Source organism: Balaenoptera musculus, chromosome 7 (genome assembly GCF_009873245.2).
Source record: "Balaenoptera musculus isolate JJ_BM4_2016_0621 chromosome 7, mBalMus1.pri.v3, whole genome shotgun sequence".
In the NCBI taxonomy this organism is placed as follows: Eukaryota; Metazoa; Chordata; class Mammalia; order Artiodactyla; family Balaenopteridae; genus Balaenoptera; species Balaenoptera musculus.
Window position 1 is genome coordinate 57,504,798 of NC_045791.1, and position 22,971 is coordinate 57,527,768.

Below are 22,971 nucleotides of genomic sequence, written 5' to 3' on the forward strand. Positions count from 1 at the left end.
AGAGTGGAGAGGACATTCCTCAGACACCTTAGGTCACACTTGAATTTACCGTTTGAAACTGGCACATCAAGTCACCCTGCTGCTTAAAAATCACAGCAAAGAACATTTTGAGGAAATTTGAGGACGGAGTTTGTCCATGGGGTTCGGGAAGCAGCATGCTCTTGGAGAAGAGGGTGATCTCCCAAGAGACTCACTGTGCAGCATTTTTCAATTCACTTAACCTACCCTTTTATTGCTTTCCTCAACTATAAAATGTGGATAGTATTGCCTAACCTCCTGTCTTACAGTTTGTGCAAAACAAAATAGAAGAGCCTCTCTGAAAGTGCTTGGTAGTGTGTAAGACAGGAGAGGGAAATGCAAATAGCTCAGTGGACGACAGGAGGGCACAGTGGGGATTTTGCAAACAGGTGATACACACCCCCGGAAAGGGCCCTTCAGCTCTTGCCCAGGGCTGCCTTGCAGGATGCAGGCCCCATGTCACAGGTCCTCCTATTTTAAAGCAAAATTGGAAATATCTTTTGTGTATGTGAGAAATCTCCCAATTTTAAAATGCAGCAACTAAAACAAAAATTTCTAAAAATCTATTCATGCAGATGGCATCCTATTCATGGACTATTAGTTTGCAACCTCTCCCTAATGGATCATCTAGTATAAGAGCAACTGGGAATTTTATTAGTTGATAATAATAATAATTGCTAACATTTACAGAGTACTTACTAAGCACTAGGTACTCTTCTAAAAATTATATGAAGTAGTCCCAAGAAGCCCACGAGACAGGTAATTTCATAATCCCCATTTTACACACGTGGAAACGGGGTGAGATTATCACTGGCTAAAGTTATCTGAATTTTATGGAAGCTTTGATTTTTTTTTAATTCACAGAGTGTAATGTAGAATTCCCCTGCTCTCAACTTTTCTTAACAAAACCCTTCTCTGTGACTGTTCCAAGGAAATATTTTCTTAAAGCATGATTAATTGTAGATATTGCCTATAAATAAAGACAGAGAATTTGTCCACATTTCCTCTTATACTTTTCTTTAGCTTACCCTGACTTGTGGAGTTAGTAAACGAAATAAAACTAACAATTCATTTTTATTTTGTCGAACAATAATCAATATCGAGGCTGCAAAGAACAAAGAGTTTTATTTGGGGGTCTTAAGAACTGCAATTCAGAAAACACAGATTCAGGTAAAACTGAAAGAGTATTCTGGGAAAGAGAAAAAGTCTTTAACAAGGTTGTTAAAGTTGCCAGGCGAGAATTGTGATTGACTCTGATGCAGGTCGGGAGATACTTGTCCTTTAAGGAATCACAAGTTATTTTAGGGTAAGGGTTTGATAAGTAGATAGGCTGTCACGTTATTTTAGGGTAAGGATCCAATAGGTATCTTGAGTAGGACAATGAGTGGTCAAAACGTCAGATTTTGTGCACGCTGAGACGTGCAGAAGTCCCACTTCCTCAGTGGCCGCCCGGCTCCATGTTAGAGAGCTCTCTTAGCAACATCGACTTGATTTTGATTGTCCTTTCAGTTTACCTGGGCAAGTGGCCAGGGGAGGCAGTGTTTAGCCTGACTTAGCTACTAGAGCTGAACATGGAGTGGAAGAGGTGAGCTGCACAGTGTCCGTCTTGTGCCAACTTCCAACACAAGGGCACTGAGTCCAGAGGTGGCACAACAATGTTTCATCTTCTTGTTATTGTGAATTAAAGACTCCAGCAGAAGTCCTTCACCTGGAAAATAATATCTCGAGGGGGTCTTCAAGTTCAAGAAAGGTATTTCCAAGAAGATTTAGGAATAAAGAGAGAGGACGCGGACTGCAGAGGAGAAGCCTCTGTTTCTGTGTGAGCAGTCAAGGGGTCAGGTGGGCAACGGAACGATGCGACTCCCTCATCCGGTTTCCTTCTTCCTTGGTCGCCTTTGTCAATATCTTCGCTGATTAGCATGACTGCCAGAGAGTACATGGAAGAACACTTGAAAAGCAATGTTCCTTGTGGGACAATTAGCAGAAAATGATCATTTGTTGTGATTGTTTGCAAAGGGCTAACGGTGAAAGACATTTCCTGATGACCTAAAATCCCAAAGTATGAAGGAGCCTATTGTTTTTCAGTCTGAGTTGGTATTCCTCCCCTCCTAGCACTCCCATTTTCCATACTTCGGTTTTCTCGGCCCAGCCATTGCCAGCATTCTCTTGCAGCACGGGCATGAAGGACTCCCAGATGGTAGAAGGCTGTTAAAAAGATAAGGAGCTGGCCAAGGTAGGTCACAGTGAAGGGAAGTAAGAAATGGAATCTTACCAAGGGTCAGTGGGTGGCACTCGGAAGATTCCGGTGCACATGAGTGACGGACTTGGGCAAAAGAGAAGACCAAGTGGGCAGCACAGACGCAGAGGAGCCTCAGCTCTGTCCATGGGGCTCCGGGCCTGCACCCCTCCTCTTCCCGTCCGTCACAGGCTAAGTGCTTCCCCAAGGAACGGGGGAATTAGAACAGGATGTGTGTGTAACCCCCAAGGGAATGTGAAACAAAAGCAAAACAAAAAAGAAACTTCCCTTCATGTGCCCTTCACCAAAAGGGCATTCATTCTGAGAGGCAGAGAGAGTTCTCTTAAAATGGCATTTCCTTGGCCTGTGAGAGGGAACTAGTCAGTGAATTCTCAGAAGCAACGATAAAGGTAGTCTTGGGATTATGACAACTTGTAGGTATCCTTGATATTAATCATGAAAGGAAATATCAACCATTAGAACCTTCCCAAGAATAGGTTATACTGGGACAGAGGGGAGAACACTACTAATTTTTTTTTAAAGGAGCCACACGCCTCCCCCTGCACCACCCCCAAAATGCAGCCTGTGGGTCTGAGGATGTGGAAGGTTGCCTTTTGCAACACATTCAATTGTGTATGCATTTACAGAGCTTTGGTACATGCCTAGGACTGTGCTAGGTGTTTCTTTGCATGGCCATTAAGAGAAGGCTTTTTTCATTAAGCAAAGGCATCACACTGGGGATGGAGCTAGTGGGGTCAGGAGTAGTTTTCATGCTCCTCAAGCTTAATGGGGAATTTATGTCCCAGTCCTTGATTTGAGAAGGGAGAACTGTCTTCTGCACGTTCCAGAAGTGGGCATCTCAGAAGGTGAGGGCATCTCGGGTATGGAAAAAATCATGGGGCTTCCAGACAACATGCAGCCCATTGCAGGCCCAAACCTAATGCTCTGTGGAGAACTAGACCCCATTAATCTGAGGGACTGCTTTGCAAGTGCCAAGTTTCCTGCAACTTGCGATGGATTTGGAATGAGGAGTAGAGGCAGGCCCAGAGCAAAATGAGCTGAGTCGGGAAAGGGGAAAATAGATTCAGAATGTAAAAGCGGGGTTCTTTGATGGGCTGAGGAACTGACACATGGAAAATGTAATGCATTATTGACAAACATGTATGCTGGCTGCAAAAATAATTAACACAAGCAGAAAATAAATAGGAATGAAATGGAGCAGAAAGACTTTGAAAGATTGTGAAGTGGCCACTGAAATTGCCAAGCTAATGTCAGAGAGATGATTAAAAATTTCCAATAGAACAGGTGACTAGGTAGTTAGGAAAGTGGGATGTAAACCGAGAGAGAGTGGATCGTTCTATGAATCTACACTGAGGTACTAATCAGCATTTTATGTGAAACTTTTCAGTGCACATTTTAGCAGATGGAGGAAGGTCTTAAAAGCTGATAGCTAAACCGAGTCTGACTGCCTTTCTGTTCCATAATAACCGTCCTTGGAATGGAAACTTGCTCCTTGTGAGCACTGCAGGACCAGTTCTTCGAATAGAATTCCAGACATATCAATATGCTCACAAAGGCAAGATATCTGCAAAACTCCAGGACCAAGGGAGAGGAAGGGGAAGCAATGAGAGGTTTCAGTCTTCCTAAGTAGAGGTGCCTGCATGAACAGGCTCTAAACAGGTAAGCTGAAGGCTCAGTAATCAGAACTCAAAATGAAGATCAAGTAGCAACAAGGAGAGATTCATCTGCAGGCCAAACTACATGCACGCACGCAGGCACGCACATACACATTCTTGTAGAAACTGTATTGCTGCCATAACAAAAACAATTAGATGGTGGATTGTGGGTATGTTAAAAGGGAATAATTGTTCATGATCAGAATGACTTTTTGGCTCATTCAACAGAAAAAGACTCTTATTTCTTATTTGTTGGCAAAGCCAAATTAGAAAAAATATATATCTTTATGACCACAGGAGACAAATGAGTGATACCAAATATCACTAAAAATGCTATTAATCTACAGTGATATAAAATTACCATCTCAGCACAAAAAAAGCCTATATAATCTGAATTTTTCTAGCATCATAAAAACGAATGAGAAGTGAAATTGAGAGTAAGTAGGCTTTTGAGATGCCATTAAGAGTTACATGCATTGTTAACAAATGTGGCTAGACAGACTGGTGATTTACCTTGAGAAACAAATCTACAGAGACACAGAAAACTTCCAGATGAGACCAACTCATTGCCCTTCTCGTTGGTTGATGACACCTTTGAGGGTGTTATTCTCCTTTCTTAGATATTTAAGTGTGGCTGACTAGCCATTGACTTTAGGGATTATTTCCCTCTGTTTTCATTTGCTCATTTTCTGCACATTTCAGAAGCCAAAAGTAGTTTGGGGTGGGGTGAGGGTGTGGCAAGGAAGGGAATACAGGTCAGGGGTTTCTGCCTCAGGGACCAGAGGAGCCTGAGTGACCCCACTGGGTGGCCAGTGAGGAATATGAAGCACTGATGGCTCCATCACTAGGGGACCCTCCCTAAATCTGAACAAGGTCAACCCTCTGTTACTCTTCCACCATCTCTTGCCCAGACTGAGGGAATGGAATAACAGCCCAATTCCAGGATGCTTCACAAGCCTCTGGAAGAGCCGGAAGACGATAATAGCCCGGTCAGAATCCAACAGGGAGTAGAGGCAGTGACACTGGGTTACTGATGGTGTGGAAGGCTAATGAGGATGTGGAAGAGGAAGGGTTGAGTAAGGTAAAAAGACAGAGAAATGGGAACAGGAGGGAAATGAGTGTCTCCACTTCTTCCATATATAAAAAAAGAAAAAGAAAATAGGAAACTCACCACCACCACAACCAACAACAACACTTTGAGGAAATTTAGAATTTAGAAATTTAGAAAGGGAGTGACAGTTTTCAATTGGTCTCAAGGGTGGTGTGGCGACAGCATAGTAAGGTGGTAAAGCTTTACCAAGATGCTACCAGTAACCTCAGTTTGCTGCCAGCCAGAGGAATATGCAAGGAGTGAGACCAGGCTATTTCCTTTTTGTTGGCCATCTTCTTTTACAAAGGTTTTAACATTTATATTGTAATACTACACGCAGGAAGGACATCCCTATGAGATGAGGAGGGGCTCTTATTTAGAATCCCATTTTATTAATGGGAAACTATGGTCACAGAGCATTACAGTCTCCCAGGGGCATATAATTAGAACAAAGTTAATCCAGAAATAGAATTGAAGTCCCACTCCAGTCCATTGTTCTTTCCATGAAACTGAACTAGGCACTGATTCCTAACATCCCTGTCGGCAGAGATATCCCCTGAGAACACAGGGATACTGGGCATGGCCTTTTGTGTCCCAGCAGAAGTTCCAGGAACAGATCCTCATTTGTGGCACCTGAAGCTTAAACTTATGGGGCACTCTTTCACAGTATGAAATTTTCACAGTATGAAAATTCTTTTTCTTAAAAGAATTTTAAAAGATGAATACAAGATCAGGTATGAACGAGAAAATTAATTTGAATGAGTAAAGAAATGGCATCAAATCAGAAATTTTATAAAACTGACAAATGTCAAATAACACTATATTTTTATTGTCTGATACAGTTCTATAATGCTGGTTCCCCTACATTTTTTGACTTCATACTCTTTGATTGCCTCTTTCTATGATAACGATTTTGTAATATTTTCTAGAAAGAAGATGGACAAGTAATTCATTCTTTCCTCTAGCATGGTTGATCAAAATGCATTTATTATTGATGGTTTCAAAAAGTGACTTTTTGCTTCAGCCTTTTATTGGCAATGCCATATCTGTAAAGTCCTTATCAGTTTTTTTGTCCGAGAGGTCATTCTTACCTGAGGCCATAGCTTTTGGAGACTGTAGCCTCTCTACTACCCACAGTCTTAGGTCCTCACCTTCTTCTTCCTCTCCAGGCCTGACCTGGAGAAAGGGGTCAGGACACCAGGTGGCCATGAAGCCCAGATCAAAGTGGTAATGAGCTGTGCCTGGTTTGAATACTTTCTCATTGAAGGAAGAGATGGGTCTGGCTGCTCAAGGTGGCCTGCTGGAAGGAGCTGTCATTAGGGGCCAGGCAGATGGAGAGGTTGTGCTCAGCCCCCCAGCCCAACCAGCAGCCCCAGGACTACCGCAGGCAAGGGCAGTGATGCCCCAAGGCTGAAGCAGTGTTCTTTGTCTCCTAGTTCAGTTGACTACTTTCTCCTGTGGGCAAGAGCCTTGGAAAAGACCTTGAGTTTTCAGCTTCTCCAGCTATGCTGTGACTCCGCCTCTAGTTGGCCCTGGCCACAGTATGAAATAGAAAGCTTGTTTTCAGAACCTTGCTTTTTCCTTGGAGCATTTCCTGTTTTTGGAATGTAACTGCAGTGGAAAGTCACAGATAAGGCATTTACAGTATTAAGTTTTGAAGCTTAAAAGAACTTTTCTAACCTATCCCTAATAAACTATCAAATTTTGATCAATCTTGTTAAAGGGAAGACAATTATCTTTCTATTCTCTCTATAGTAAATAATACAAAATCGTCATATGAAGAGTGAATCAGAGTATGCAGCCAAAAAAAAGTGTAGAAAAAAAGTATTGTAGTGGTATGGCCCCCTCATCAGCCCCATAACCCAGAGGAGTTACCCCCTCCCCTGAGATACCCCCAATCCTATGGGGACTCATTCTCGGCTTCCTGGTAGAGCTCATTAAGAAATGCTTCCAGCCGCATAGCACAGGGAGATCAGCTCGGTGCTTTGTGACCACCTAGAGGGGTGGGATGGGGAGGGTGGGAGGGAGGGAGACGCAAGAGGGAAGAGATATGGGAACATATGTATATGTATAACTGATTCACTTTGTTATAAAGCAGAAACTAACACACCATTGTAAAGCAATTATACTTCAATAAAGATGTTAAAAAAAAAAAAAAAGAAATGCTTCCTTTTCAAATAAATGCCTGGGAACCATTTAAGTTGCCCTATACCTTGAGTGAATTTAGATCAGAAATACTTTTTAAAAATCCTCAAGATTTTAAAGAACATAGCTGCATCTGTGGGACTCCATGGGACCAGGAGGGAAGATATTATGATGTTGGAGACTTTCCCCTTAATTAAGCCAAAAAATAGGCACATCCGTCACATGTATGTGTTAAGTCAACACCACGTCTGAGCTTAGCAGGTTTTGATCATCTACCAGCTGTATGAGCTATACCAAATTTCGTAACCTTTTTATTAGTCCTAGTTTCCTCACCGATTAGAAAGGAAATGATACTATAGTTATACTTAGCTTGAAGGATTTGAAAGCACCTATCACGGTGCCCTATATATGGTGCTTAATAAATGTTATTTCCTTCCTATGGCTTCACAATATAAGCTCTTGAATTTTACAGATGGTTTTCTATGGTGTCTTTCATCTTTACTAAATGCTCCTTTTATGTAACTTGAGTTCCTGCTGGAACCCAAGAGACCCCATTGTTTTTAAGACCTTACTAATTTCTGACTTTTATTTTATCTTCTTCACCCAAAGACCAAACCCTGAACTCTTGCTTCCACTCTATAGTGCCTGTTTTCTGTGATGGTGACACTAATCCTTAGAACAAATGAGCTGACAATGTTAGATCATTTCTTCACATAGCTTTTGATGTTCAATCTTCCGAGAAAAACCGGCTACACATCTCAGAGGGAGTATAAGGCATCACGATACATACCTACAACTTTTTCTCCTACTCAGACTTCTCCAGGCTGCACATATTTCTAATTTTAAGAGTGCCTGTGAGCAGTTAGGAGTCATGCACTTACATATTCAATGGTATGTGTGATTGGATAGCACATGCTCGGGTATTCTGAACCCTTTCCTTTGAAATGGATGCTTTAATGCTTCAAAGTTTTCTGATATTCAGTGATATACTTTTCCAGACCTCTTCTTAAAGTATGTTGATTTTAGGGTCTGCAGTAAGCTTTTATCTGCTCTTGGCTGTTGAATGTATCTGGCTCACTTATTTTTTAAAAATTCTCTGTCTGCTTGTAGAGGGGCAGGAGGCTGGGAACAAGAAGGCAGGTAAGGTAGGATTCTGGCTCAAAACAAGTTGATTAAGAAGTAGTGATTGCCTTTCAGATCCTCAGCCTCACTCTCAATCTGGGAGAGTTGTTTTCAAAGGTGCAAAGAGATGGCTAGAAACCAATGGGCAGGCCTGTTGGGATGTAAAAGTGATCAACATGGGCACAGTCCATATCAGCAGTGCCTTCTGATTGCAAAGGGAAAGGATACAATGGCTTCCTTCAAATTGATCTGTGTTCCCAAACTTAAAGGAACAAGGGAAATGCTTGCAGAAATTTTAACTTTGGGACTTCCCTGGTGCTCCTGTGGGTAAGACTCCACACTCCCAATGAAGAGGGCCCGGGTTCGATCCCTGGTTAGGGAACTAGATCCCACATGCATGCCACAACGAAGAGCCCGCATGCCGCAACTAAGAAGTCCACATGCCACAACTAAAAGTCCGCATGCTGCAACTAAAAAAGATCCTGCATGCCGCAACTAAGACCCGGCGCAGCCAAAATAAATAAATAAATAAATATTGAAGGGGAAAAAAAAAAAAGAAATTTTAACTTGAGCAGATAGGCTTGTGGCATTAGCATAGTACCTTGAATTCTTTGGAGTCAAGGCGATGGCTAGATTTTCTTCACTAATAAATGTTTTGGTAACAAAGTCATACCCAATTCCATTATCTGTACTATGCATACAAGTTTCTTTGGTTTGTAGCAGACCATTTTGTATTAAAGTTATTCAAAAATCATGATCAATTGCTAAGATGTATCCTCATAAGAAATAAATCCTTGTCATGACCATAGAAGTAAATAGACTGTTCAAGTTAAAACTCAGGAGTAATTTAATCTAATCCAGTCATTTTACAGATGGGAGAACTGAGGCCCAAGTTGTTCATGCAATTTGGTCAAAGAAAGTTAGCAGCAAACCAGCATTAGCACCCAGGTGTTCTGATGTGTGACTGAAGTCAAGATATTTTTTAATATGATAATACTTGTTCATCACACTGGAATAAACTGGAGGGTACTTGAGGACACCTACATGGGCTAGGTGAAAATATTTACTACATTTTCTTTATATTGTATTACTGTGATAATAAAAATAAAATACAGAGAATTAGAGATGGATATTAAATATTGAATTTGTATAAAAGCCCAAAATAAAATCTTTTCCAAAATTTTTAATGAGAAAGTTGAGCTTGCTTTCATGCACATAACTGTTTTACACCAAGTTTTATGTTTGAAATGGCTACAAGCAAGTCCTGATCAAGTCTTTTTAATGATCTCTCTTCAAACTCTTGATAGTCACCATTGATGAGAAACTTTGTTCCCACAAGTGGTGATAAAAAATTTAAAGCCGTTTTTTATAGCCATTCAAAAATTTACAACAGTTGAAATTATCTTTAAAGAGTTGAAGAACTCTTCCTTTTTATTTTCTTTGACCGATGTAAATGTTGAAAATGTCTTTTGATAATGGAAATGGATTTCAAATCCAGTCAAACTTTTTTGTTCTAAGTATTTCAAAAGAAAGGTGCTTGAACATGCAGAATGTTCACTCAGTGCTAGAGCCCTTGCCCGGCCACCTGCGTGGACATTTTTAAAAGGGCACATTTAAATGGGCCTAACTACCCAGTATATGTGAAGAAAGAGGTGCAGTGCTGCCTTTGGAGGTATGCCTTGCAGGAGTCCCACCTGGCCTCCTCTTCTCCCCATCTTCCTCTCTCAGCCCAGGCTTGGACTGCACATGAGTCTTTTCGGGCCCCTGGAACAAGTCTCTAGCATCTCTTCAGCCCTCTGCCCACCGTGGGCAGCAGTGTGCTCTGCAGCGGACAGTTGAGGTATTTAGTAAAGAGCACCTCTTGGGAGAGCTCGGTGCCTTGCCAAGAAGCTCATGGTATCTGCCATCTACAGGTACTGTGGGGCGTGCTGTCAGAGCCTCTCAGGCTGCCTTTGATGAGTCCTGGACTGACAACCAGCTCGGGACCTCAGTTACCCCAGACCTTAGGTGCTGAGGGTTCACTAGATCACAATATACCTGTAACCTCCTTGAGCACATCAATCAGGAAGCCCAGAGAGGTACAAATGAGGCCCAGGTCTGCAAGTGACAGACCAAGACCAGAATGGCACTGTCCGCCACTCAATCTGCGCTCTCCCCCCTCTCCAAGCTGCATCTCTATTAATAATCTGGCCAACATACCATCCTTGAGCTGAAGGTAATTTCTCCCCCATTCTACCAGTGCACCAGCACTGTGGTAGCTTTCCTTCTCCTGTCTAATAAACAAGGGTCCTGGAAATTCATACAATTAGTATCCAATTGAAATTTTATTTTGCAAATAAATTATTATACTTAATCCTATTACACCCACTGTGCGATCACAGAGGTACTGCTGCTTTCTTCCCCCAAATGCTCAATGTCAATGAGACCTGCATCACTGACCACTTTAAAAACAAGCATCGCTACGGATAGAAAAATAAAATCAAACAATTTCTTTTATCATTTTTTCACCCAAACTCCATTCATTAGCTGACTTTGCATACACTTCATCCATTTCAGTTCCCCTGGGCTGAGCAATTTATGTTGTAAAGAGCTGCAGCCTGCACTAAAAATGCCCTTCTTCCATCTTTCCTTTAAAAAAGGAAAACATTTTTTTTCTGTGCCTGGTAAGAAGTGCTGAGTGGACAGCCCTGGTGGCTTCTGTTTACACTGTAAGCAACTGTGGCACAAATCAGCACCAAGTTACTCTTGATTTCTGCCTGGAACAATATTGTCTTGCAGGGACCCCCTCTGGGGGTCCAGAGGCTGATGTATTCCTTGCTGTCACATGTACGTGCCTAAGAGGGCAATTTTAGCCCTTCCGATGCTGCCAGCAACCGTGGACAGTGATGGGTGTCACCATGCCACCATATTCTTTTCATAACCCACCAGCAGCACACATTTATTGAGTCCCTACTATGTACAAAGTCATGTGTTAAGTTCTGTCTGCTAAGTTTATGTACCAGGTAGTATGTACTAAGTCTATGTGCTAAGGATAGAAGAAATAATAATAAATATTTGTTGAACATTTCCTGTGTGCCAGGCACTAAATCAAATGTGTTAAAATAGCATTATCTGGTTAGGCCTCTCTCACTATGATGCAATGAAGGCTTTATTGTTATCCCAATTTTATGCATAAGCACATTCCCAAGATTATGACACCTCTATAAAAAGGTTCTCCCTACTTACTTTATCTAATACAAGTACCTTTTTCTCCATCTCAGCTCTTTGTTTGTTTTCCTCATAATACTCTTCATACTTTTAAATTTATTTGTTCATTTATTGGGGTTTTTTTGCCATCTCCCTCACTAGTATATTATGCTCCATGTGGCTAGAGGTTGTGTATCTTTTGTTTTACTGCCTAGCAGAGTACCTGGACACACAGTATGATTTCAGTAAGTGTTAGATGGATGGATGCACGAACGAATGAGCGAATGAATGAATAAAACTGACGGGAAGAAATTAAGTGCCTTGCCCAAGGTCATAGAGCTAGTGAGTGACACAGCTGGGATTCAATATCCACACGTTTAAGCGCATCTATACCCTCCTAAATACTGGGTTGGCCAAAAAGTTCATTTTGGTTTTTCCATAAGATGTCACGGAAAAACCCGAATGACCTTTTTGGCCAACCTAGTATATGATAATTCTATTGGGAATTTGAAATGTAGACACAGAAAGCAATACAGAGGATTCAGGAGGTCTGTACCTGAGAGAAAAACTCTTTTCTCGGTATAGTCTGGAACTACTTCCTATTTTAGAACTCAGTAGATCCTCAGCTGAATGCATGTTGAGATACCTGCTAAATATACTGATCCACCGACCACACCACCCTTTCTCACTCATCCTTTGATATCTCTCCTCCATTTTCCTTTGTGTTATTATCATCCTAAAGTGATGCCGTGGAATTTCCACAGAGGCACTAGTTTGGTGATGCTCTCCTTCCAGTAGGGCTGGCTCGTCTGTTGAGGCAAATGTGCCATTGAAGAAAGACCCCCCAGCATCATCATGATAGCTTCACTGACAGTGGGCATTGGGCCAACTAGACCTTTCAAGCACATGCATAAAGTAACTGGTATGTCTCTGTGGCCCATCAACATGTGCATTCAAATGAGGTCCCATTAACATTATTACCTTAAATTACTTTCTCTCAGCCTCACCCAGCTCCAGCCTCCTTGGCAAGCCTCCCCAGTATATTCCTGGGAGTCCCCAAGGAGTGTCTCCTCTAGCTCGCACACCTTTCATGCAAGTCCCCAAGCACTCCAACATCTTCTATTCCTCCACTCATGACACAGCAGGAGGGAACCTCACCATGGCAGCAATGGATGAGGCCCATGATGGGAACACAGCGTTTGTAACACAGGCGACATCTCCCTCACTGACCAATCTGCAAGGAGCCAGAGCTCTCTGGGTTCCTCAGAACAGGAAGGGCGATGGTCCTCATCCGGGTTCTGTGCCACACTTCAGTGTGCACAGGAGGGGCCACTTTGGGGTCCAGATGACAAAGTCCTTCATGAAAATAGCTCCTTCAGCTTCTCCCATCAACTGGTAACCCGGCCCAGGGAATCAGTTGCAGGCAAAGGCTAGACCATGTCTTCAATTCTCCATGTCTCTGTGCCCCTCTCAAAGCCATGCAAAACAAAACAAAACAAACAAACAAAGAAACCACCACCAAGAACAACAACACTAGCACACTCTGTCTCCTTGTTCCAAAAACAAGAGCTCTCATGGATACCAACTCATACAAAGTTGTACCCACAATAGTAACTGGTACATACTGGTATATATATATATGTGTGTGTGTGTATATATATATATATATATATATATATATATATATATACACACTAGGAGACCCAGAGTAGTCTCTCCTGTTTCACAAGCAACCGCATTCTGACCGTTGATCTGTGTTCAGCTATATCATCGTGCTACCGTGCACCAAGCGTATGCCCTATATGCTAGCCCCCACCACTCATGGCTCAAGGATGCCACCATCCCACTAACCCAGTGTGCCCTGTAAACGCTATACAATGCATATTCCTTGTCTCCTTCACCTGCTCAGTCAGCAGTTCTGCTTGGGTCAGTTAGCTATAGCCGCAAAATGTTATACAACAAACCACTCCCAATGTCGGTGGCTTTAAAGAACAATCATTTATTCTCACTCATACATGGGGTTTGGCTGGTCCAAGCTTGGTTCAGCTGGCCTTGATTTCAAGCTACAGATTGGGTCAAGATCTGCTGTACATGAATTTTCTCATCCTGTTTAGATCACCAGGCTGGCCTTGGCATTTTCTTCTCATGGCAGAAACACAAGAAGGGCCAGCCCAACTGTACCAGCACACTTCCAGTCTCTGCTTCTGTCACATCTGCTACTATTCCACTGGGCAAAGCAAGTCCCACGACCCAGCCCAACATCAATGGAGCAGGAAAGTACACTCCTCTGTTAAGGTATGGAGGGGCAGGAATTGGGGACAGGAGTGAATATTTGCTGAATAATCACCTAATGTACTATGCACCCAAATCCAAACGTACAGGGTCAGTAAACATGCCATCGGGATGAAGTCAAGATTTGGTCTGAGACAGATTGCTCTAAGAAGGTTATGTGAAAGAACACATCCATGTCTTATATAGTACAAATAGTTCACATCAAAGCACTACCACTTGGCTTCTTGGTCAGCTACTGGATGATCTTGTTTGAAACAGTCATGACTTGCCCAGTGAGGGACCCTGGTTTCCAGAACCAATGCAGCCTTGTCTCCAAAGAAATCACCCCTTCTTCTCTGACTTGTATTACAAGCTATTTGAGTTGTCTGGGCTCCAGAACCTTCTGTTTACTTTCTCTCTCCCTATCCCATGACCATTTTCAACTCCCCTGGGTTCATACTTCTCTCCCTGTCCCAGACTACTTCTGGAGAAGTCTATGATGGCTTTGTAAACTCAGAAGAAGAAGAAACAGAGGTCCCTTCCTAACTCGCTCCTTTGTCCAGTTCAAAGTACATGTGTGTGGGGAGATATATCTCTCTATATGTGATACACCATGTTCAGTAACCACATGCACAGCACTTGCCCTCCCTACAGGGGAGGAAAGTTACAGCACTATGCTGGGGCCCCCTTTTGCCTCTATTGTTCTGCATTGCCTTTGGTCTGAAATAGTCACATAAAAACTTTCTTTCACAGGAACAATGACATAGAGTTTAGTCACATGTTTAATTCTTCAAAGCCAATATTTGCAAAAAACGTAAGCACAGCATGGTATTGCCTTGGAGTTGTTGATTAATCCCTTCCTTAGGCTTCCCTTCTTTAAGTTTCCTTTTATTTTCAGCTCATCGTTAGCCCCGTAATGGGGTGTGTGCCAGGTTGTGTGAGTGCATTTTCTTGTTGCCCCAAAGCCTGGTAAGGACTATGGTGAACCTGTATTCTGGACATAGTCATACAGGCTTCCTCCTTCCTATCTTGTTCCAGGAAGAATGGTAAGAATGACTTAATCCAGCATCCTTGGGAAACAGAGACCAGCCATAGATGGCAAGGTTGGTACCGACGTTATCTGCAACCTAGATGTTGAGGATGTTTGTCACCTGTTTAGAAAGCTAAACATCATCTTGAAGTCAACAGTTCTTTGATACCCATTTCATGTACAAAGAAAAGGAGGCATGTGGACAGATTAAATAACAAATAAGGGTCACACTGTGAATTGTTGGGAGCTTTAAATGACTTTTAGGAGTCTCTGCTTCTCAAGACATTGAAGTCCTCTCTTGAGACTCGGCACCATGAATCTTTCACTGCACAAATCCCCTTTTACATGGCTTTTAGATGGGAGCAAGAAGTGGAATTGAGAAAATATCAGAAAAGTTCTGTAAGAGAAAGGTAAGCCACTTCAGTCTCCTACCAACTTTCCATTCCTCCCTCCTAAAGGTTTAAACAAATTTTAATCACAAATCTTCTGGTTTTCCAACCCATCTGCTACAACATGGGATAGGGAATTTTCATTTTTGTGTGTCTGTTTATATGATTGCTTATGTAGCCTGCAGACCTCAGAGAAATGTAATATTGGTTTCTTTCAAATATTAGGGCTTTGCTCTATTTTATTTTCACTTCCAAAAATGTAAAGTCTGAGTGTCTTAGCTTGGGATCATTAAGTGCCAAGAAATTAGCTAAGTAACGTGGCTTATAGAACTTGGGGCAATTACAGCTTCTTGCAAAGCTGAAAAGAAGAGCTTTTGAGTCAAGGCCATTCAGCAAAGCTCAGGCTAAAGGAAAATTCCATTCAGTTTCGTAAAACCTTTTTGCTGGGCAAGAAGTAAAAAGTAATTTAGAAGCCAATGAAGAAACCTAAAATTCATTCAGACAGGCTTCTCTGGGCAAAGGCCTTCAGCAGGTTTCTGCCTGTTACTGGAATCAGAACATCTAATGTCCACTATCTCTTGGGTCCTCTTTATTCCCAGAGCTCACAGTCTGCCTGTTTGCAATTCCTCTGTGCCAGCACATCTGTTAATGTCCCAAGTGGCTTCCTTTACAGCCGCATGATCATCTGTGTATTATTAACTAACCGCAAATTAAAGTCATTACTTGGTGCTTAATTTTATGTAACATTTCTTTGTAATGTGTACAAAAGAAATTTGTTTTTACAGGAGTTTGGTAAATAGCATGTGCCATGATAAATTAGAGAATATAACGGGTCTGTTGATTTGAAATTAAATTCAGTGCAACAGTCTTCTCTAAAAATAATTTCTTAAATGACATTTCAAGGTGTGTGAGCCTCTAAAAAAAAAGTGAACATCCTGCATCCATAGTCCTTATGCCCTGTCCTAGATCTATCTGTTGGATTTTACTTGCTAAAGGACTCACTTCCATTTTTCTCAGATAAAAAGTGTGCCTATAGCACTCTAAGAAACAGCAACATTCAAAGAGCTATTTTAATCCTTTTTGGAACAAGGTAGAGTACAAATGAATAAACTAACAAATAAGCGAATCCTTAACTACTTGGAGGTCAGTTACAGTTCAGTGTAGTTCATTCCCCTCCAGCTACATGCGTTCTTCCTTGTCATTTTACACACCTGCATTCTTGCCTCAGGGCCTTTGCACTTATTCCTTCTGCCTAGACATCTTTCTGCCTGGGTTTTCATGTGACTGAAATCTTAGACAGGGACTTCTCTGACCATCCAAGCTAAGGAAGTTCCCTGCCCCAGTCCCTCTCACATCACTGTGTTTAATGTTTTATTCACAGAACAAATCACTCTGATATTATCTGGCTTTGTGTTTGTTCATTGCTTTTCCTCTGTCTCCTTCTACAGAAGGTAAGATCCTTGAGAACAAAAACTTGTCTGCCTTATCCTCCTTATATCTCCAACACCTAGAACGATGCCTGATACATTAGTTGGTGCTTAATAAATCTTTATGAAATGAATGAATGAATTGCATTGTTCTCACAAGCCCCTTTAAGTAACCATGTTCCTAATGGAGAGAAAGCACAATTAGCTTTAAAAGTTTCTTGAAGAAACAGAAAGAGAAATTCAGTATTTGTTGACTAGGCATGAGATGCATTGGAAAGAAATGAAAAATTAAAATGTAAACAAATTAAATGATAGGAAGAGCAGAAATAAAGGTTGGTACTAATTGCTTAGTTTGCACAAACACAAAATACCAGCTGGGAAGTGAAACCTTCAATCAGTTGGCACCTTCTTTCTTTATAAACCCAACAGCCAGTTTGAATTATTCCCATTAAAATAACTTAGCCAAGACACTGTCTGCTGATAGTAAACAAAAAGATCTGAAGATTCTTTCAACTTCCAAATATTTAAGACAGGATTCTTGGGGTTGATACAATGTTTCACTGTATAGAGAGAGATAGGAGGAAGCATGAGATGAGGGTGCTGCAGTAATAGGAGAGTTTCTGACAGAGAATAAAAACTAAGAGGCATAAATTTCCATGATAAGTGTCATACTATATTTAAGGTTTAACCTCAAAATATACTGGTCTCTCTTTCTCCCCAGACTCCTATGCCTTTTAAAGCTCTTCTCAACTCAACATGAAGTCTGTATCAAACAGTGGGACTGGCCTACTAGTATTAATAAGATTTTATTCCCCAATTATGAGTGGGATCTGGAAAATGTCTATATTCTGATTTTCTCAATGTGCTTAGGGTGAACAGAAGTCTAGGTGGCTCAGTGTGCAATAAGTTACAATTTCCCACCTCTGCCATTTACTAACTGTAAACTTCAGCAAGATAATGAATTTCGGGCTTCCCTGGTGGTGCAGTCGTTGAGAATCCGCCTGCCAATGCAGGGGACACGGGTTCGAGCCCTGGTCTGGGAAGGTCCCACATGCCGCGGAGCAACTGGGCCCGTGAGCCACAACTACTGAGCCTGCGCGTCTGGAGCCTGGGCTCCGCAACAAGAGAGGCCGCGATAGTGAGAGGCCCGCGCACCGCGATGAAGAGTGGCCCCCGCTTGCCGCAACTAGAGAAAGCCCTCGCACAGAAACGAAGACCCAACACAGCCAAAAATAAATAAATAAATAAATAAATTTAAAAAATCTCAGATTTCTCATCTGCAAAATGGGCTTGATGTAACTCCTGTGAATTAAATGTAAAGCACTTGTTTTTATGTAATTGTATGTGTCAAACTTTGTACCTATTACTTTTGGATTTTCAGTTGTAATTTAGAGAATTATTCCCATGCCAGATTTTAGGGTAATTCATCCAGTTTTTTAAATATGTTATCTTTTACCTGTAAATTTCCCAATCATTTAAAATTTGTCCTGGTATACAGCATAAGGAATGGCTTCAATTTTATCTCTTTGCATATGGCTATCCAGTTATCCTAATACCACTTATTAAAAAGTCCATCTTTTCCTCACTAATTAGGACGCCACTTTTATCATAACTAAATTTTTACATGCAGTTAGGTCTATTTCTGAATTTTATACTTTGTCTAGCTATTCATACATTAATACCAAACTGTTTTAATGGTAGAGGTTTATGATATGATTTAATATTATACAATTTTTTGAGGGGTTTCCTGGCTACTCTTGCATGTTTATTCTTCCAAACATACTATATAATCAATTTATTTAGCTCTAGGAAAAAAACCTGATAGCATTTTTACTGGAATTTTATGAAATTGTTTATATAAACATAGGAATAACTAAGATCTTTACAATGTTGCATTTTTTTATGAACACAGTTCATCTTTCCAACTAAGTTAATTTTATATCTTCATGACTGCTTATAATTTTCTTCACATAGGTTTTGAACATTTCTTGTTAAAACATACACTGAGGTATTTTGTTTTTAGCTATCAGACATACAGTCTTTTCTTCCATTATGTCTTCTAACTGGTTTTTGTGTCTATTGATTCAATAATCATATTGTGGTAGTATTAGTATTGTTGTTCTGAAACTGTTGTGTATGTAACAAAAAATGTATATATATTGGTGTCATTGAGAACTGGGATTTGCAGCTTTGGTGAGAGCAGACACAAATGTAAGATCAATGACAGTAAGTAAAAATCCTGTAGTTCTGAAAATGAATCTGAGGTAGCAACACTACTTCATAATATGTGTTTTAAAAGACTCATTTTCTAGTTCTGTCCACTGGAAAAGCCTGTAAACAATGGTAAACCCAACAGCAATGAGCACTTCCAGAACCCTGATTGTGTCTCTAAATACTATTTCCCACCAAAAGGAACCAAACCTCTTGGAAAGATGGCTGATTCCAGGTGTGAGGCAGGAAGTTTATTAAATGAATCTGGAATATCTTGTCATACCAAGTAGTAAGGAAGCAGCGATGGAAAACTACCAGGATTCTGTCCAAAGGATTTGGGCTCTAGCTTAAAGATGGGATCATTTGAGCATCAGTAGGGGATGCTAAATGCAATGGATTGAAACATATCAAGTATATTTAAATCCATAAGTTCAGTACGCTACCAAAAAACTAAACTCATTAATCACCTTTAGAGGATGCTAGGGAACCAATCCATTGTGCTTTAAAAACAAACAAACAACAACAAAAACAAAACAAAACAAGAAACTGGTCTCAGAGTAATGAAAGAATCAAGAGGAACTTTCTCTTTACAGAATTTTTTCAACTAATAAATGAATAAGGAATGACAGAATTAGGATATCACCATTTGCAACCTCCTAATGAATTAATGAATCTGGGCAATGACCACCAATGGCTGCTTACATCACCAAAAAGAGACAATCAGGCATTTTATACCTTCTAACAGAAGTGCAAAACACTGTGTGTGAAATATTCTTGACAAAATAGTTGAACCTGAATCTTGTCAAGCCTCTAAATCCAACTACCAATTTACAGCTTACAATGGCAGAGGAACACATTATACAACATCACAATCAACAAAATCCAAACTGTTGGAAACCCCAGGACAAACAGCCAGTTTCTTCAACAATAACAAATGAACAAAATTGCAAGGAAAATAAACAAAGAAAGAAATGGTAGGAAGACCTACAAAATTTTGTTGACATGCAGATGTATTTATTTGATCATATTTGAAAAGGCAGGGTAGAATAAATCCATTTTCTTCATGGTATCACTGTAAACAGACTGAATTTCAGAGCTCTTAGCTTGCTTCACAGACTTCTGAAGAGTGAACATAAGCAGCCCAGCAAGCCTCTTCCTTCCCCTCCAGGCTCTCCCGCACTTGTTGGGGTGGGGTGCTGCTGGGAGGGGTTGGTGATAACTGATGCTAAATAAATATCAGACGGTGAATTTGTCAAACTCTTTCTTCCTCCTCCCATAGGCAACGGGGTGACTTGGATTATTCTTTAACTATAGTCATTGAGTAATCAAGTAAGTTTATCAAACACAGAATGGAGGGAAGTTTCCATTGTAGATAATTTCCAAAGGTAGGAATGGATGAACTCAGAGCTTAATTATTCAGTCCCTTCTTTTGTTGTCCAGAGTGAAGTATGCTAGTGATGGAGCTCAGATCCTTGGTCCATTGAGTCATTGGTGTAATGCACTCAGTTCCTTTGGAAAAGCCATCTTTGGATGGGGAAGAGAAGTTAGTTTATTATAACGATGGTACTATACGAGGAAAATCAAAGCAGCAAGCAGCAGGCAGTGACCCTTTCCTCTTGAACTCCAATGATCATTCCACTCCTGTCAGCTTTACGGTCCAAGCAAACTCAACTGGGAGAGCAGAGGGTCAGATCGAAGAAAGGAGGAGCCCTTTACCCAGATCTGTGGACCACTTCAGATCTTCCTGGATCCCAGCATCCTTACCTTTGTAGCTGAGGTAGTTATGAAGGTATACTATACAATTACCGTGTTCTTTTCCTATTGCACCCTCCGTGGTTTAGATGCATAGATAACCTCCCCATTATGCTCAGCCACTTCCAGCAGCAAGACGCCTTTCTTGGAAGATGATAACAATCAGTCCATCTTTAGTTGGTCCAATGCTGAGACAACAGTTGCCCCCCAAACTTTCTCTCTGAACCAGTTCTGAAATGATTTCAGATTCACTTGCGATGTCAGATATGGCCATGTCCCAATGATAGTCCTAGGATGCCTTGTCCATAGTGGTGCACATCTCCTACTTGTGATCTAGCAACCTCCCTGGTTTGAATTTACCTTGATAGTTGCAGTATCCTCCATGATAACAGGAGTATTTCTGACCCCATCATCAATCACTACCACTTCATCCTTGACAGGGATATCATTGTAGAGCCAAGAAAGAAAATTTGTAGAGTTCCAATAAGTATCAGGATATTCTTACTCTCCATCAGACCAAAAGCAGGTCAGGTTTCTACTTGCTAACAAGGTCATAAAGCTCTGCCATTGTTTTCACACTGAAAAATACTGTGTTTTTGAAGCCATTTTTCTTAAAATAGGTAGAGTGGGTGGAACCATTCTAAGAATGGGTGATACAGTCCATAGCTGTATGTTCCTCTTCAGGACAGCTGCTCCCAACTCATCAACTTATCAAAACACAGTGGGGGCTCAGGTCCTCCAAGTTCCAGCTCCACGACACAGGACTCAGCCAGTTTGTGAAGCCTTGGTGATGCTTTGTGGTCAAGACTATATATGGAGCTTGGAAGAGGTCAGCCCGCTTGGGGTGGAAGAAGTCTCGGTGAACTGCCACCCCAAATCCAAGTAGCTAAAGCACAGTGGGTGGTGTCACACCTGAAGTGCTTGTCCTGGGGCCGCCACTCGCCCTTCCGGTGCCACCAGAACGACTTGCTGCCCCAGGCTGGCGCCCAAGACATACTCCAGGCCACTGCATCCCAAATGTTGCCTCGTGGAGCCGGCCCGGAGTCAAGACTCAGCCCACCCCAGGTACAGTGGCCCCCCGCCCATGCTGAGCCCTGAGCGCCCTCCCGGGCCTCCTAGCAGCAGCCGCTCGCCTGCCACCCCATCCCGAGAGTGGGGACACCTCTCTCTTGGTTTACTGACTTTTAATAAACCAAGCCTAATGAATGGAGCTTGTTTGGAACCTGACTCAAGCAAAGGAAACATTTTGTTATGTGCTGTTTTAAGGAAAACAGGACCAGTATGGTGTTCATGAAAAGTAGATGAGATGGGCTGCAGAAATCAGGAAGAACTGAGAGCACTGGGGTCCAGAAGTGAGGGTGGGGGGGTGAAAGCACAGGCCAAGTGAGGCTCCTTCCTCACTAAGTGACGCCCGTCACAACCTCATTTATCTATTGTCTCCAATTTGCTCATCTGGGAAATATTTGGGTTTGAAAAGAATCTTAGAATAGGGATCCAGAAAAAGCTTAGCTATATTAAACCGTGCCTTCCAATTCAATTGGAGATAAAACAAGAGAGGAAGGAGACATATCTCCAAATTCAATTCTCCTATCTTCGCTTATGTTTTATGGAGAACTTATGTCATTCACAAAAGAGACGTCGTTTCCCCAGGGGAGACAGCAGGTGTACATTTTCTCTCAAGGCTATTTAATTGCTGTCAAGAAGACATATGATTAACAAAACCAAATGCTGGAAATATGAAGTATAGACAATTTTAAAGTTGTTTATATAGTTGATTACAGTATATCATACAATGTGTTTACTTGCCATAAACCTGCCTATCAGAGACTGTTTCCACACCTGTGCATCTGCACTAAACAGCCCACCGCTTAGCTGTGTGTAAATTCCCAGCTGAGAGAATGGCCAGCACCTGGCAGAAGCAGCTTTCTCTTGTGGCGTTTGTTACCCCTTGGGCACCAGCTTTGCACCAGTGAAGGTGAGGGCTGAGCCCTGCGGACCCATAGCATCCTCTGCTTTGATGAGAGAGCCCTTTGAGCTCTACAGAAGGAAAATAGTATGGAAATGACAGGACTTTGGGGTTCTTCATTGTTCTTTGTGACGTTGCTACTCAAAGTGAGGCCCACTGTCTGTAATCTGTTGGTTATTGTTCAGAGATGAGACAAGAACGGAGTTGAGAGGAAGCATTTAGAGTTGTTGACAGCCATGTGGTAGCCTAAGTTTATGTCTGTTGAATCTAATTCAAAAATGGGACTTGAATTTTGTGTATATTGATTTTTTTATTCCATTTTAAATTATTTTTTATTGCACTTTGCAAAATATCAGGCTGTGACAGATTGGAAATAAAAAAAGAAACTGATCCTTCACCACGCATAGTTTGAGAAGCATTGCTTCAGAGCAATAGCCCACATGCATGCTACA

The 22,971-nt window shown here is 41.5% G+C and overlaps 1 pseudogene; it reads right to left on the reverse strand.

The window, feature by feature from the left end:
* Positions 1–20,431: 20,431 nt before the first annotated feature.
* Positions 20,432–21,548, reverse strand: LOC118897954 (annotated as a pseudogene).
* Between the last annotated feature and the right edge of the window lie 1,423 nt (positions 21,549–22,971).